We start from the raw sequence: 12,520 nt of genomic DNA, 5'->3' as shown, positions 1-12,520 counted from the left end.
TTGGGGGAAGACATCCTCAAGACTCCTTAAAGAATTTTTAATTGCAGATAATCTTCATTATCAACTCAATTAGAGTAGCTAAGAGGCCTGACACTTTAGAGTAAGAGGCCTGACACTTTTCAGTGACTGCTTATGGGGAAAACAAGAACTATGATCCACTACAGTGACAGCATTCTGGAATCCAGTAAATATACCGGGTTAATGCAGACTTAATTCAGGCATCAAGCCAAACCATGGCTTGCCCCACCATGCTTTAGTATCCAAAGACAAACCACAGTTTAGAGCTCCTTGCCTCCTTTTCTATTTCATTTGTTCAACACTCCAGGTTCAGTGACCTCTGGAAGGGAGCAATGCCCATAGGTATCATGATGCCAAACCATAATTAACAGAAACCACAGTTTACAAACCCACTTCAAACATCATTTCAGATTCTTGTTTTGCCAGACAACTGCAACCATCTTTTGTCAATTCAGACATACTGTCAAAACATAGTTAAGCCTTCCTAACCATAGTTTGGCATGATGTCTGAACTGAGCCACAGATTCCAAGCTTACATATCTAATGCCTGACTCACAATACTGTTTCTTTAGGACAATTTTGCTAGCCAAACAACTGTTCCCAAAAAATAACTTTTTGCAGCTACGTTCAAAGCGGTAAATCATATTTGTTTTTTCCCCACTTAAAGATTTTAACATAATACAGTGGAATGTTACATTTTGTTGAAAAGCAAAGTTTTAGCTACAGTAGCATAGTCTCATGTATTCAGAGTCCTCTGCAGTTCACTCCTATTCCCTTGCCTTGCCGGAAAGTCCCAACTCCTAATTCACCACAAGAACAACCTAGGATTTAAACTGAAATAGTTTACTCTTCAGACTGAGCATAATCACACAAGGAAAAATCATGATATATTGATTTGGAACTCATGAATGCCTCGCAAGACGGAAAACTCGCTAGACGAAAGAGTTTTCTGTTTTGGAGGTGCTTCGCAAAACGAATTTCCTATGGGCTTGCTTCGCAAGACGACAATGTCTTGCGAGTTCCTGCTGGTTTTTTCCCCTTCCCCCCTTTTTCTAAGCCGCTAAGACGCTTATCAGCTGATCCGATCAGCAGATAAGCCGCTAAAAGCCGCTAATAGCGCTTATCCTTCAATGGTCTTGCTTCGCAAGACGAAAAAGCCGCTAGACGAAGAGAATCACAGAACGGATTCTTTTCGTCTTGCGAGGCACCACTGTACTTGCTTCTTGTTGATCCCTGAACATCCCACCACTGCATTTTGAAACATATGTGTAACCAAGATGGCCAGGAAAAACCTAAAGAAATGAAAGTAGGAATTCCCAGAAGATCCTGACCGGAACATAAGCAAGCATCTTCAAGGCAAGCATGAAGGCCCCATATTCTTCCCCAAATGCCCTCCAATACAGATACACACACTCTTCTTAAAGTTGCCAAACACAAAAAGTGCACCACTGCACACAACGCAATGGAAAACTAAACAGGGGGGAAAGAGGCAGGAACAGAATAATTCCATATAGATTTGATTACCCAAGGTCTTAGCAACACCTAAGAAATATTGAAACCTGAGGCTAGTAATTAATTCAAATGGGAAGGACAGACTTCAAATTCAGCTCTAATTGTTCCCTAAAGGCAGCTTCCTGAACAAATCCACCCTGAATAATTGCCGCTTTCAAATGGGAGACTAGTACCTTTGTTTACAACAGTGTTATCGTTCAATGTGTCAAAGTATCTCCAAATCTAAGGGGGTGCGGAATCAAATTGTTCCTAGACAAAACTCAACCGAAGCATAAACTTGGCCCACTAGGCAACAGCACCAAGTGAGTTCAATGCTTACCCACTGCAACTTTCAATAACTGATCGTCTCTACTAGGAGTAGTTAACCCGTGGGCCAGATCTAGCCTGGGAAGGAAGACATGCAAAGTGGCCTGCCAAGTCCCCACAGCTTTATCACCCAAATTCAGCACTCAGATTAGGCGATACAGCACTCTGCTGGGGTGAAGACTGGAACCACTGCATTTTGACCTTCAGTTTGTCTCACACAGACACAAACCACTCTCTCCAAGTTGGGGGCGGAGGGATAATGCCTTTTCCTCTTCACAAAGAGAATTCATTATTGTTGTTGTTACCTGCCCTTCGCCAGCAGGTCCCAGAGCAGGTTACCATAATTTAAAATTCAGAAATAAAAACAGTTATACAGGAAGAGGTTGATTCCTGAAAACACACATCTCAGGTGTCAGAGGCCAGGGTAAAGAGGTGCCTCTTCAGCATTCAACAAAAACTGGCTGGTGAAGGAGCCAGGTGTCTGTACTGTATGTGTGGCACGTGTGCATGTGGGGGTGAGTGTGAGCATGTGCACACAACTATGCACTGGCCATGCCCACCACTGGCATGTGGCCTTTAGGGGTGTTAATGTGGGGGTCAAGCTGAAAATGGTTAGCCACCTTTGAACCAAGCAATCTATAGCCTCCTGGTCCCATTGTTTCTGCTGAGAAGCACCTAAGGTCACGCCTAGAGAGGAACAGCTATCTGGAGTGAGAAATTTCTGGCCAGAAAGGAAAGTTATTTTTGCTGCTTGCAATCACTTCCTGGTTGGAGAAGTGATGCATACTGCAATGGTAAATCACCCCCATCAAGGAGGGGGGACACTGCTTCACAGAGCAGTGATGACCACCTCCATTTCAGCCTACTGTCTATCTGGTTTGAGAGAGGGCCAGCTTTGAGGATTCTGATGTTTTGCCTGCTTGCCTGAGGGCCAGGGAAAAGCCTAGAGGGAGAAGACAGATCCTGCCTTGGAGACAGCATATCTTCCCAATTACACAGGACATTGAAATTTCTACAGGATGGATATGTGTGTGTGTGTGTGTGATCATGGATTTTTGACTTACAGTAAAATGCTATTTGTATTTTGTGTTTGCTCATCTATGCTTACATGAATTGATCATATTATTATGGGCATTTTTCTATATTATTAAAATTTCTATATTATTCTCCCCCTGTTCTCTCTGCTTACATTGTTGTTATGCTGATTCTATTTTGACAGCATATTGACTATTTTAGCTTGAGTTACTAATCACTTTGGAATAAAAAACCCAGGCTACCAAGACAGTTCTAAATGACAACCATAATAAACAATACTGGAGGCATGACTGAAACAACCAACCACGTTAGATGTACAATCAGTAAAAGTGCATCTGAGAAAATGCAGTTTTTTCAGCCTAGCGGCTAGCCCATAACAACAATGATCAAGCAACTTGTCAGTCAGTGCAATCCATTTTTTCCAGCTATATCCATGCCAAGTAAAGATAAAACTTTTGATGACAGGGATCACCTACATTCCCCCCTGCCTCCATTTGTAAATCAAAGATGTTTATTGCAAAACCTATATTGAAGGCAGACTAAAAATGCAGCTAATGTCTGTTGACCCACCACAGTTAATAATTTCGGTTCATCAGTGGTTACTACGTTTATGGTGTTCATATGACTAAATAACAGAAGTTCAAATAAGGCTACAAAAGGGAGACACCATTCTAGTAGATGAACAACCATGTTCATGTGCCCAATTCAGCAGTCCATTGCTACAAAAAGCTCACCTTTGTCCAGTAAGCTGGAAAACCCATAGCCCAATCCTAAATAAGGTCCCCAGAGATCCCACTGCATTCCATGGAACTTACTCTATAATAAGCAGTCCAATAGCATCTTGCGGTTTGTGTGCAAATATGAGTGGGAACATAATGTAGAGATGGAGAACCTGCAGTCAGAAAGGCATTTTAAATAAAGAAAATGGACCAATAGTAATATTTAGGGTGGTATTCAATTAAGTTTGGCATAGACCCACCAAAATTAATTGACACTAACATAATAATAGTTATTCATTTCAGTGGGTCTACTCCAAGCCAAATTTAGTTGAATATCACCCTTCGCATTTACATACATCATTGCAGAGCACTTTATGTACACTTTCCTTAGTAATTCCTATAGTAATTATGTAAGATAAACTAGCATTACTATTCTCATATTACAAATGGGGAACAGAGGGCAAGAGAATAGCTGCCTGCCGAAATCCATGAGTAAGGAGAACTGGGGACTTCCTGGTTCATAGCTCACACTTTTGGCCACTATTCTTGAGTAGCTCTGAACTCTTAAGTTCAGTCTTTTTGGCACCCAGCTTTTTAATTGCATTTTTACAGACACACCACAGAGCACCCAAATGAAGCTCATGGCTCACTTGTTGTCCCCAGACCACAAGCCAGGAAACCCTGTAGTAGAGGAAAGATTTGACAGCAGCATGTGTATATATTTCTCCATTGTGCGTATTTCAGGTTCTTTATGGTACACACAGTTTGTGCATGTGGGTTGAGAGAGTATGTTCATGAGGCATGTAAATTGACATTTTGCATGCTGGGGGCCACAGGAAGCCTCTTCCTGGTTGCTGTGGAAAAATCAGCTGACATTGTTCCATCAACATCGGTGCCCCAACAGTGCTGGATCCAAAGCCTTAAATCTGGTTTTAATGTGCATGCAACATTTCCCTCTTTCCTTTCTTTTGCCTAGTGAAGTTATACCACCCTGTTGGACAACCAAACAGGTTCAGTATCTGTCTGTAGAATTCACCATTCTGAGTATAAGCAGCCAATTACACTTTGTTCATGCCCTCTAAATCAACCACTTGGGGACCACAGCAACATAAAGACCCCCACCAGTTGCTAGAATGCCTCAGAACATCTGAGTAGTAGAACCACAGACTAAACAACAGGAATTAAGAACATTTTACCAATCCTGAGTAGATTGACATAATCAAGGAATCAAAATTTCTTCAAACACTCAGGCCCATAACTGACAAAGCAGCTGGGATTTTTCTAACCCCAATAAAATATAATAAGCAACAACTGTAGAGACAAGTCCTTTCAGTCCCTCACAAATCACAATTTTCAAATCACAAGTAAAACTGAACAAGCAATTCCTGGGAAACAGATATGCTCTTTGCTGCCCCATGACTGCTCAGTTTGGATAGGGACAGAGGGACAGATAATTTAGTCACTACTGAACCTCTTATTTTGAGTAGATCAGAGAAACCATGAAAATATTAGCCAGAGGGGTGGGAAACAATATTTCTAAAAGCTGGCTTGTTGCTTTAGCGTGGATGGCACTGCTCCATTTTTCATGGATCTGCCCTAGATCTGACAGAACCACTTTCTTTGAACCTCAGAGGCAATGTCTTTTTGATTTGGCAAAGTCTAAGAACCTGGGCAGTAGCTCCATTTATAACACTGGTGGCCAACATGGTGCCTTCCAGATGTTGTTGATAATGGACTATAGCTCCCATCACTCCAGACCACTGTCCGTGCTGGCTGATAATGATGGGAACTATAGCCCAACATTATCTGAAGGGCACTTCTGGTTTATATTGTATATGGACATGAAGCTCAAAATGCAGGCAGTAGCAGATGGGTGCCCCAAAATATAGCTACTTGGTAAGGGCTGGTCTAGGTTTTTTTTGCTAACTGAACATGCATGAAATAGCTTCACTACTTTGTTTTAAAGAGGGTGGGGGGAGAAATAGGTTTCAGAACTCTACTCTTATTTAGCAGTGCACACAATTTCATAGCTCATATCCTTCACTGGTTATCAACTTACTTTTCCATATGGATAAGTAATTAGTAAATGCAGAGTGTAACATAACCAATAGCATAGAGGAAATATTTTGACTTTAACCCTTGAAGGTGATGTAGCACTTGTTTGCACACAATTCTAAGTTTGGCAAAGAAGCAATGCAACAGAGGAGAAGCAAAGTGGTGACAATCTCCTCTCCAGGTGCCACATGTCTTCTCATGCAAACTACCAGTAAATCATGGCTTGGCTTAACTTTACATGTGAATGAGGTCAATGACTAAGAGGGAACCTGCAAGTCCATAGCTTAAAGCTCATCTCAGTCGTGAGCCACTGTTCATCATCCCCATCTGCTACTTGGGATAGTTAAGACATTACAGAGCCATTATTACAAGAGATCATGCATGAAGTGTTTGGAATAATCAAAATGAACTGTATAAATGCTAAGTTATTAGAACACAGAGTGTAACTATGCAGCTACCAGTACTGTCACTAAAATTAGAGCACTTCCAATCAAGTTGGTTGAGCCAGTGTGTACTGCAAGAGCCCATATCATTTTTATATAAATAACTCTCATAACATTAGAGGAATCACAAAATGTTGCCTAGTCAATTATGCACATTAAACAGTTTATCAGTAAAACAGAAGAGAACTTTTTCCACTCAATATTGAAACTTTATTTTATTTTATTTATTTATTTGAGAGAAAATAGGGAGAACAGATAGGCTGTCTTAAGTTGGCAATTAAGTGCTGCCTGACCCTCAAAATATTGAGATAAACAAGCCAATCAAGATCCATTTTCAAAGCACTGTGAATATGAAAGAACCCAAGCAAATAAATATTTCTGTTAGCTGTGAACAGTTATCAGCAAAACCAGCCAGGCAAAATAATCTATTCCCTCCACTCATTAAATGTAGTTGAAGACTGCTGCATTAACATTTACATCCAACACACAGGGACTGTATTCATGTTCCTTCCATTGACACCATGTTGTTCACTCAATTTGAAAGTGGGGCAATTCATTCTTCTTCCAGTACAGGAATACACTATATTCCTGTACTGAGAGATTCTATATCAAAGTCATTCTGATAAACCCACTAGCCTCTACATGAAATTCATCAAATCACCCCTCACTATATTCAGAAATCAACTGCCTGACATCAGAGACCAGTACCATTGGGCAGTGCTGAGTCCACAGCAACTTGAGAGACCTCCCAAGCTTAACTAGCTGCCACTGTGGGCATTAACACCACACCATTATCTGTGCTCCAAGTAGGCATGGTTGTGGCATTTTAAATGAGCAGTAACCCTCCACTCACTCAGCTGAATCCTCTCTGTGAGCAACAGCAGAAACTGAAGCTAGCACCACCTCACAGCTATAGTAGGCAAGCAACTGGAGGTAGCTGTTCCATGTGTGTGCAAACCATGGTGGCAAGAAACAAATGTCATCTCCATTTCAGTGTATCTGAAGAAGTGTGCATGCACATGAAAGCTTATACCAAGAAAAAACTTAGTTGGTCTCTAAGGTGCTACTGGACAATTTTTTTAATCTCCATTCACTATTATCCTTTGGGTGCACGGCCTGGAGGACTGGGCACCCAACTTCCATGCTGTCCAGAGACAGAGATGGCAGCAAGGCGCACCTTTAATATCTGATTGCCAACTGAAGCAAGCAAGCATAATGTCTCTGCACACATACACCATCCCCAACTGTTTGATGTGGTGGGTGCAACAACCATACTGCTCAGAGACAGCCTCCCTGCAGCCACTTTTAACTGCTCTGCCACCCACTCGAGAAGCAGCAGAGGTAGAGCCCAAGAACAGCAGCAGACCCACCCCCTTTCTCTCTCTCAAGGGGGGTAGCTTGGAGAACCAACTAACAAAGACCCCAACTTGTTACCATCTCAGTAGCCAGCACTGCTGCTTGGAGGGCACCTTCTTCTGTGCTATGCAAAGCAGGTAAGCACATGGCACTCCCCTTATCCATGTACTCACTCGCCTGCCCTCTAACTCTGGGCGGCACTGAGAATTGGATCAATCACCACCCACCGGAGGGAGTGGACAAGCCAGTGGAAGCAGCTGCTTCATCGGAGGCATGACTGAGAGTGGCAAGGAGCTGTTGTTGCTAGTCGCTCACCTGCTCACTCTTGGGTGGTGCAACGGGCTGCATCCTACCTACCACACCACCCAGAAAGAAAGAGCAGAGCAGGGCACTGACTACTTTTTGCTGACAAGAGGTCCTGGGAAGCAACTGCAAAAGTAGCCCCTGCTTGCTCACCCTTGTACCCCTGGGCAGTACAAATGGGAGGCTTGCCACTGCAGTGGTGAGGAGCAGAAAAGAGGGCGCAAGGATGAGCAGCAGAGCTCATCAACACGGGACAGCTTGCCAAATAGGAAAGCAATCTTGAGGAAGCCACACCACCTTTACCAAGTGGCTGGGAGCATATACTTATGTAACAGCTTCCACGAGTTACTCAGATTTTCTCCTTGCTGGGGCATCGCTTCGCTTGTGTGTTCTCACCCACTTCTGCAAAGGCCACAGCCGCCTAGTTCTCCCTTCCTATTGCCCTTATCCCCTGGAATTCCCCACCCAGCAGCCTCCTCCTCCCTTGGCATTTTTTAAAAAAATCCTCACTCTCGTGCAGGCACCAAAAACTCTACTCAGGACCCTTGGACCATTTCGAGCCCAGGTTCTCCACACGCGCCCCAGCCCGCCCGTCACCGGGGCTTCGGGGCGCCCCCTCCCCCTCCTGGCCACCGCCCGGGCCCCCTTCTTAGAGCTTCCTCGCAGCCCCTTAAGTCCCTCCCACCCCCGGGAGACGGGGAGGGGTCTCGGTCCAACCCCGCGCCCGCACTGGCCGCGCCGCCGCCACTCGCCTCCGAGAGCGGCGCCGATTGGCGCGGCCGAGCTGCCAATCACGACAAGGCGGAACCCACCCTTCTCTCAAGCCTTGGAAAGAGTTGGGTTTTTCTTGAGGGGAGGAGAAGGGGGAGGTGCGGGGTGAGAGGAGCGGAGGCAACGGCCAAACTCACCTCGGGACCGGAGAAGGAAGGGAGGGAGGGGGTGGAATGGAGAGGACCGGGCGTTTTTGTCCCCTCCCTCCGCTTTAAGGTCCCGTGTCCCTCCGCCTGGCGCCGCCACTAACGGGGCTCTTCCCCACACAGCCCCGAGCTGCGGCCCCCAAGTCTTGCTGTGGTGAAGTGTGGGGCCCCCCCGCCTCCTCGTTTTCTGCGCGCTCGAGATCCTCGCGAGACTTGGCGGAGAGGCGGGGGCGAGGAGCCGGGGAGCCAATGGGGGACGGAGGGGCGGGGTTAGTGCAAGGAGCGGGGCGGGGCCGAGACTTCGAAGAGACGACGGAGCGGGCGGTGTCCGGGTGTCTTGAGGGGGGAGAAGGGAGAGGAGCCGCCGCCCGAGGGCGACGGGTTCATGACGGAGAGGGGCGGGAAGAAGCGGCACAGACCCCCACGGGTAGCAGGCAGTGGGCGACCTCCTTGCCCAGTAGTACGTCGTTGACGTCGTGTATGGCCGAGTTATGTCTTGGTGTGATTCGGGCAGGTTTCCACAGGGCCGACCCAAGACATTTTGGCACCTGAGGCGAACAGCAAAATGGCGCCACCTCCCGCCCCATCGGGGAAGAAGGGGTGGGCGAAGGTCTACATCAGGAACCAAGGCAGGGAGAGGATAAAGATCTGCTTCAGGATCTTCTGCTGCCCCTGTGGATCCTGCCACCTCAGGCGGTCACCTCCCCTTACCTCATGGGTTTCCAGTACAGTGGTACCTCGGGTTAAGTACTTAATTCGTTCCAGAGGTCCGTTCTTAACCTGAAACTGTTCTTAACCTGAAGCGCCACTTTAGTTATTGGGGCCTCCCGCTGCTGCCGTGCCGCCGGAGCACGATTTCTGTTCTTATCCTGAAGCAAAGTTCTTAACCAGAGGTACTTTTTCTGGGTTAGCGAAGTCTGTAACCTGAAGTGTATGTAACCCGAGGTACCACTCTATACAAATGTGCTCCCCCCCCGCTCAACCCATGTGCATCTGGAGTCTTCGACACAGCACAGCTCAAAAGAGCCTTGTGCTGCTCCACTGCGTGGGTCACACCCCGGAAACCTCACTTTGGTGCCCTCAGGGAAATTGCTTTGACACAGAAGTCCAGGGTCCCCACCCAGCAGAAACATGAGTGGAAGGGCACCCAAACAGATGCAGTAGGGCTTCTGGCCTACCACATATTGAAGGAAGTGGGAAGGCACTTACATAAAGTAAAGAGACCCCTGACCATTAGGTCCAGTCGTGGCCGACTCTGGGGTTGCGGCGCTCATCTCGCTTTATTGGCCGAGGGAGCCGGCGTACAGCTTCCGGGTCATGTGGCCAGCATGACTAAGCCACTTCTGGCGAACCAGAGCAGCGCACAGAAACGCCGTTTACCTTCCCGCCGGAGCGGTACCTATTTATCTACTTGCACTTTGACGTGCTTTCGAACTGCTAGGTTGGCACTGCCATCTAAAGGAGTGGGTGAGGGGATACCCGATAACACTGTTGCTTCCAGAGGTTGGAATGAGCCAAATTGTACCGCTGTCTTGAGAACCCTTTGGGGTTTTGACGGTGCTGATTCAACAGAGGGAGAAAGCTAGATGGGGTAGAAATCTCTCATAAAGGTGAAGCCTCTGTCTATCATAGCCAGACCTTTGTTTATTTCCATCAGGGGTCAAGCAGGGCTCTCCTCGACTCCTGACATAGCCAAATTAGTGTAGCATTTGCCATCTGCCTCTGCCTGTTTGGCAGCAATATTCTAGAAGACTCTGCGTCAGCTCCAACTTCCTTCCCATCCCAGTAGTTTGGAGACGTTTCTGCTGCCTCATCTGTGCCCAAACCTCAGTCCCCACCCAGCTCACTGTAACCCATATTAGCAAGATGCCAGCTGGCTGATAGAGGCAAGCATGGACCCATGGCCTAACCTGTGTGGATTCTTCCACAACAAGCACAGTGTTTTCATTTGTCCCAAACCTCTGAGAATATTATCCTACTCCCCCTAGGAGTTCACCAGAACTCTTAAGCTGGATGTTAAGCAAAGGAGGTGGGGGGGGGGGAATGGTTTTTAAGACATAATGCCTGCATTGTTCAAAAATTCATTTTTGTTCTTTAGTTTTCAGAGAATAATGATCATAGGGGTTGTCTTGAAAAGTGCCTGTACATCAAAATTTACAATAAGTAAAAGGTTCCAGATTCCTCAGAGTGTATTATAGCACTGCACCAAGCTTAAATGAGATTTGATTTTCATTGGGAGAGTTGCCATTTAGAGGCACAAAAGAATGCCTGCTTTTCACTGTTTTGCACATTTTTTCATGCCAGTTTGCAGACATTGTCCCTCTCCCACATATGAACCAGGCTAAGAGTGAGCCTGGAAATCAACAGAGCAAAGTGGTTTAGGAAGAGAAGGTACAGACAGGTAGATTGTGCCTTATTTCAGATACATGAGATATTAGAAGATTGGCTTAAATGACAAGTAATGGTAATTTAACCATAGATTACCAAAACAATGCCTTATTCGTTTTAACAGTCAGGTGGAATTTTGCTTAACGTTTACATAGTAGGAACTGGGCTCTTATTTGTGAGATTGGCTGGCTGGCAGTGCTTTAAATGCTTTATACTGATGTTTAATTTTTCATGTTAACTGAGTTATTGGAGAGTCATGGCTTGTTTTGTGCTAGATTGAAATGACTGGCATGATTCATACTGGCTTACTTCTTGTTAATTATTGTGCAATTTGCTATGCCCTCTGGGTTAAGCAATAAACTTGTCCTGCTACTGCTTCATTGGTCATGGGGATTCAGAACTCAAGTAACAGGCATCATTTATGCCTACTCAGAGTAATGGTGATATAAATTTATTGTTACACCTTCCAACAGATTCACTGTTGGGGGTAAAAGAGAAATAACACATCTAAGTGTGTTATTTTCTCAAGCAAATACCCATATCTTATCTACATTTTTTGTATTCTTTTACTATCCAGTTTCCTCTGTCATCCCTTTGTTTAAGCTAGACTTGTTTACCCATGAATGTCTCACTGGATGATTGCAAGTTGAAGCAATTATTGGATGGTCCAAACAAAAAGCTTCTCCACCGTTTCAGTGTATGCTTTCAAGTATCTGTCATCCAGTATAGAGAAGTAAAAGGAGGTATGTGCATGTATGAAACAGAAAATTTTCATCCCCTTTGGGACACACTTTCTTTTGAGGTTTGTACAAAGCACAGATAATCACTGGGACTTAATAAATACAAATAATATAATAAAAATGGGAGGGGGAAAATAAAATTTAGTGCTTTCTCTCTTCTACTCTGTTACCCCTTCTGCCGCAGCTTCCAAGTGAGTTGATGCTTCTCCAATTTTAAGATCCAACTTGTGGCCAATGATTTGTTCTAGAATGCTCAACAGTAGAATAAGTTGGGGGGGGGTAAGAACTGTCAGCACTGCAGTGACTAGAGTTTCAAATGTAAATCCACTGCTGTGGCTGGCTGCTAGTGCAATTCAGCCTGCCTGCATCACTGCTCACTTTCACTCTACCATATTCAAAATTCTTGCTCAACCAAACGATTTCTCCTTCTGGTTGTTGTGATAGAGGAGATGGAAATCTCTAAAATGTGAGCCAAGGAAGAGGAACTTCAGAATGGAGAAGTGGCAAAGGAAGAGTTAACTGAGGTAAAGAGATAAGAATGCAGAAAAAAGGGGATCTTAGCAAGACAAGAGTTTCTATAAAAAGTAGAAATTTAAGTCTCTTCTTACTATTTGCTCACCAAAAACCTTCCTAGTAATTCTCATCCATTTCAGGTGAGGTTAGTTTCTAATAAGAGCACTTAGGATCACAGTCTTCAGAGTAACACATTCTGTATTCTGATTCCAATT

General features: G+C 45.0%; 1 protein-coding gene across 3 annotated transcripts in view; it reads right to left on the bottom strand.

The window, feature by feature from the left end:
* LOC309526480 (cyclic AMP-dependent transcription factor ATF-7) overlaps positions 1-8,875 on the bottom strand; it is a 103,964-nt gene extending 95,089 nt beyond the window's left edge. For 2 of the 3 annotated variants that reach the window (XM_082212620.1, XM_082212619.1), the window contains exon 1: positions 8,656-8,875. The gene's annotated coding sequence lies outside the window, so the exon portion shown is untranslated. Of the gene's footprint in view, positions 1-7,759; positions 8,188-8,655 lie in introns of those variants that run through there. The other variant, XM_082212621.1, reaches the window with a different exon arrangement.
* Between the last annotated feature and the right edge of the window lie 3,645 nt (positions 8,876-12,520).

The sequence above is a fragment of the Podarcis vaucheri genome, assembly GCF_965113315.1.
Source record: "Podarcis vaucheri genome assembly, chromosome: 2".
Classification (NCBI taxonomy): Eukaryota; Metazoa; Chordata; class Lepidosauria; order Squamata; family Lacertidae; genus Podarcis; species Podarcis vaucheri.
The sequence above is the reverse complement of the archived record's forward strand: the minus strand, read 5'-3'. Positions and strand labels throughout refer to the sequence as shown.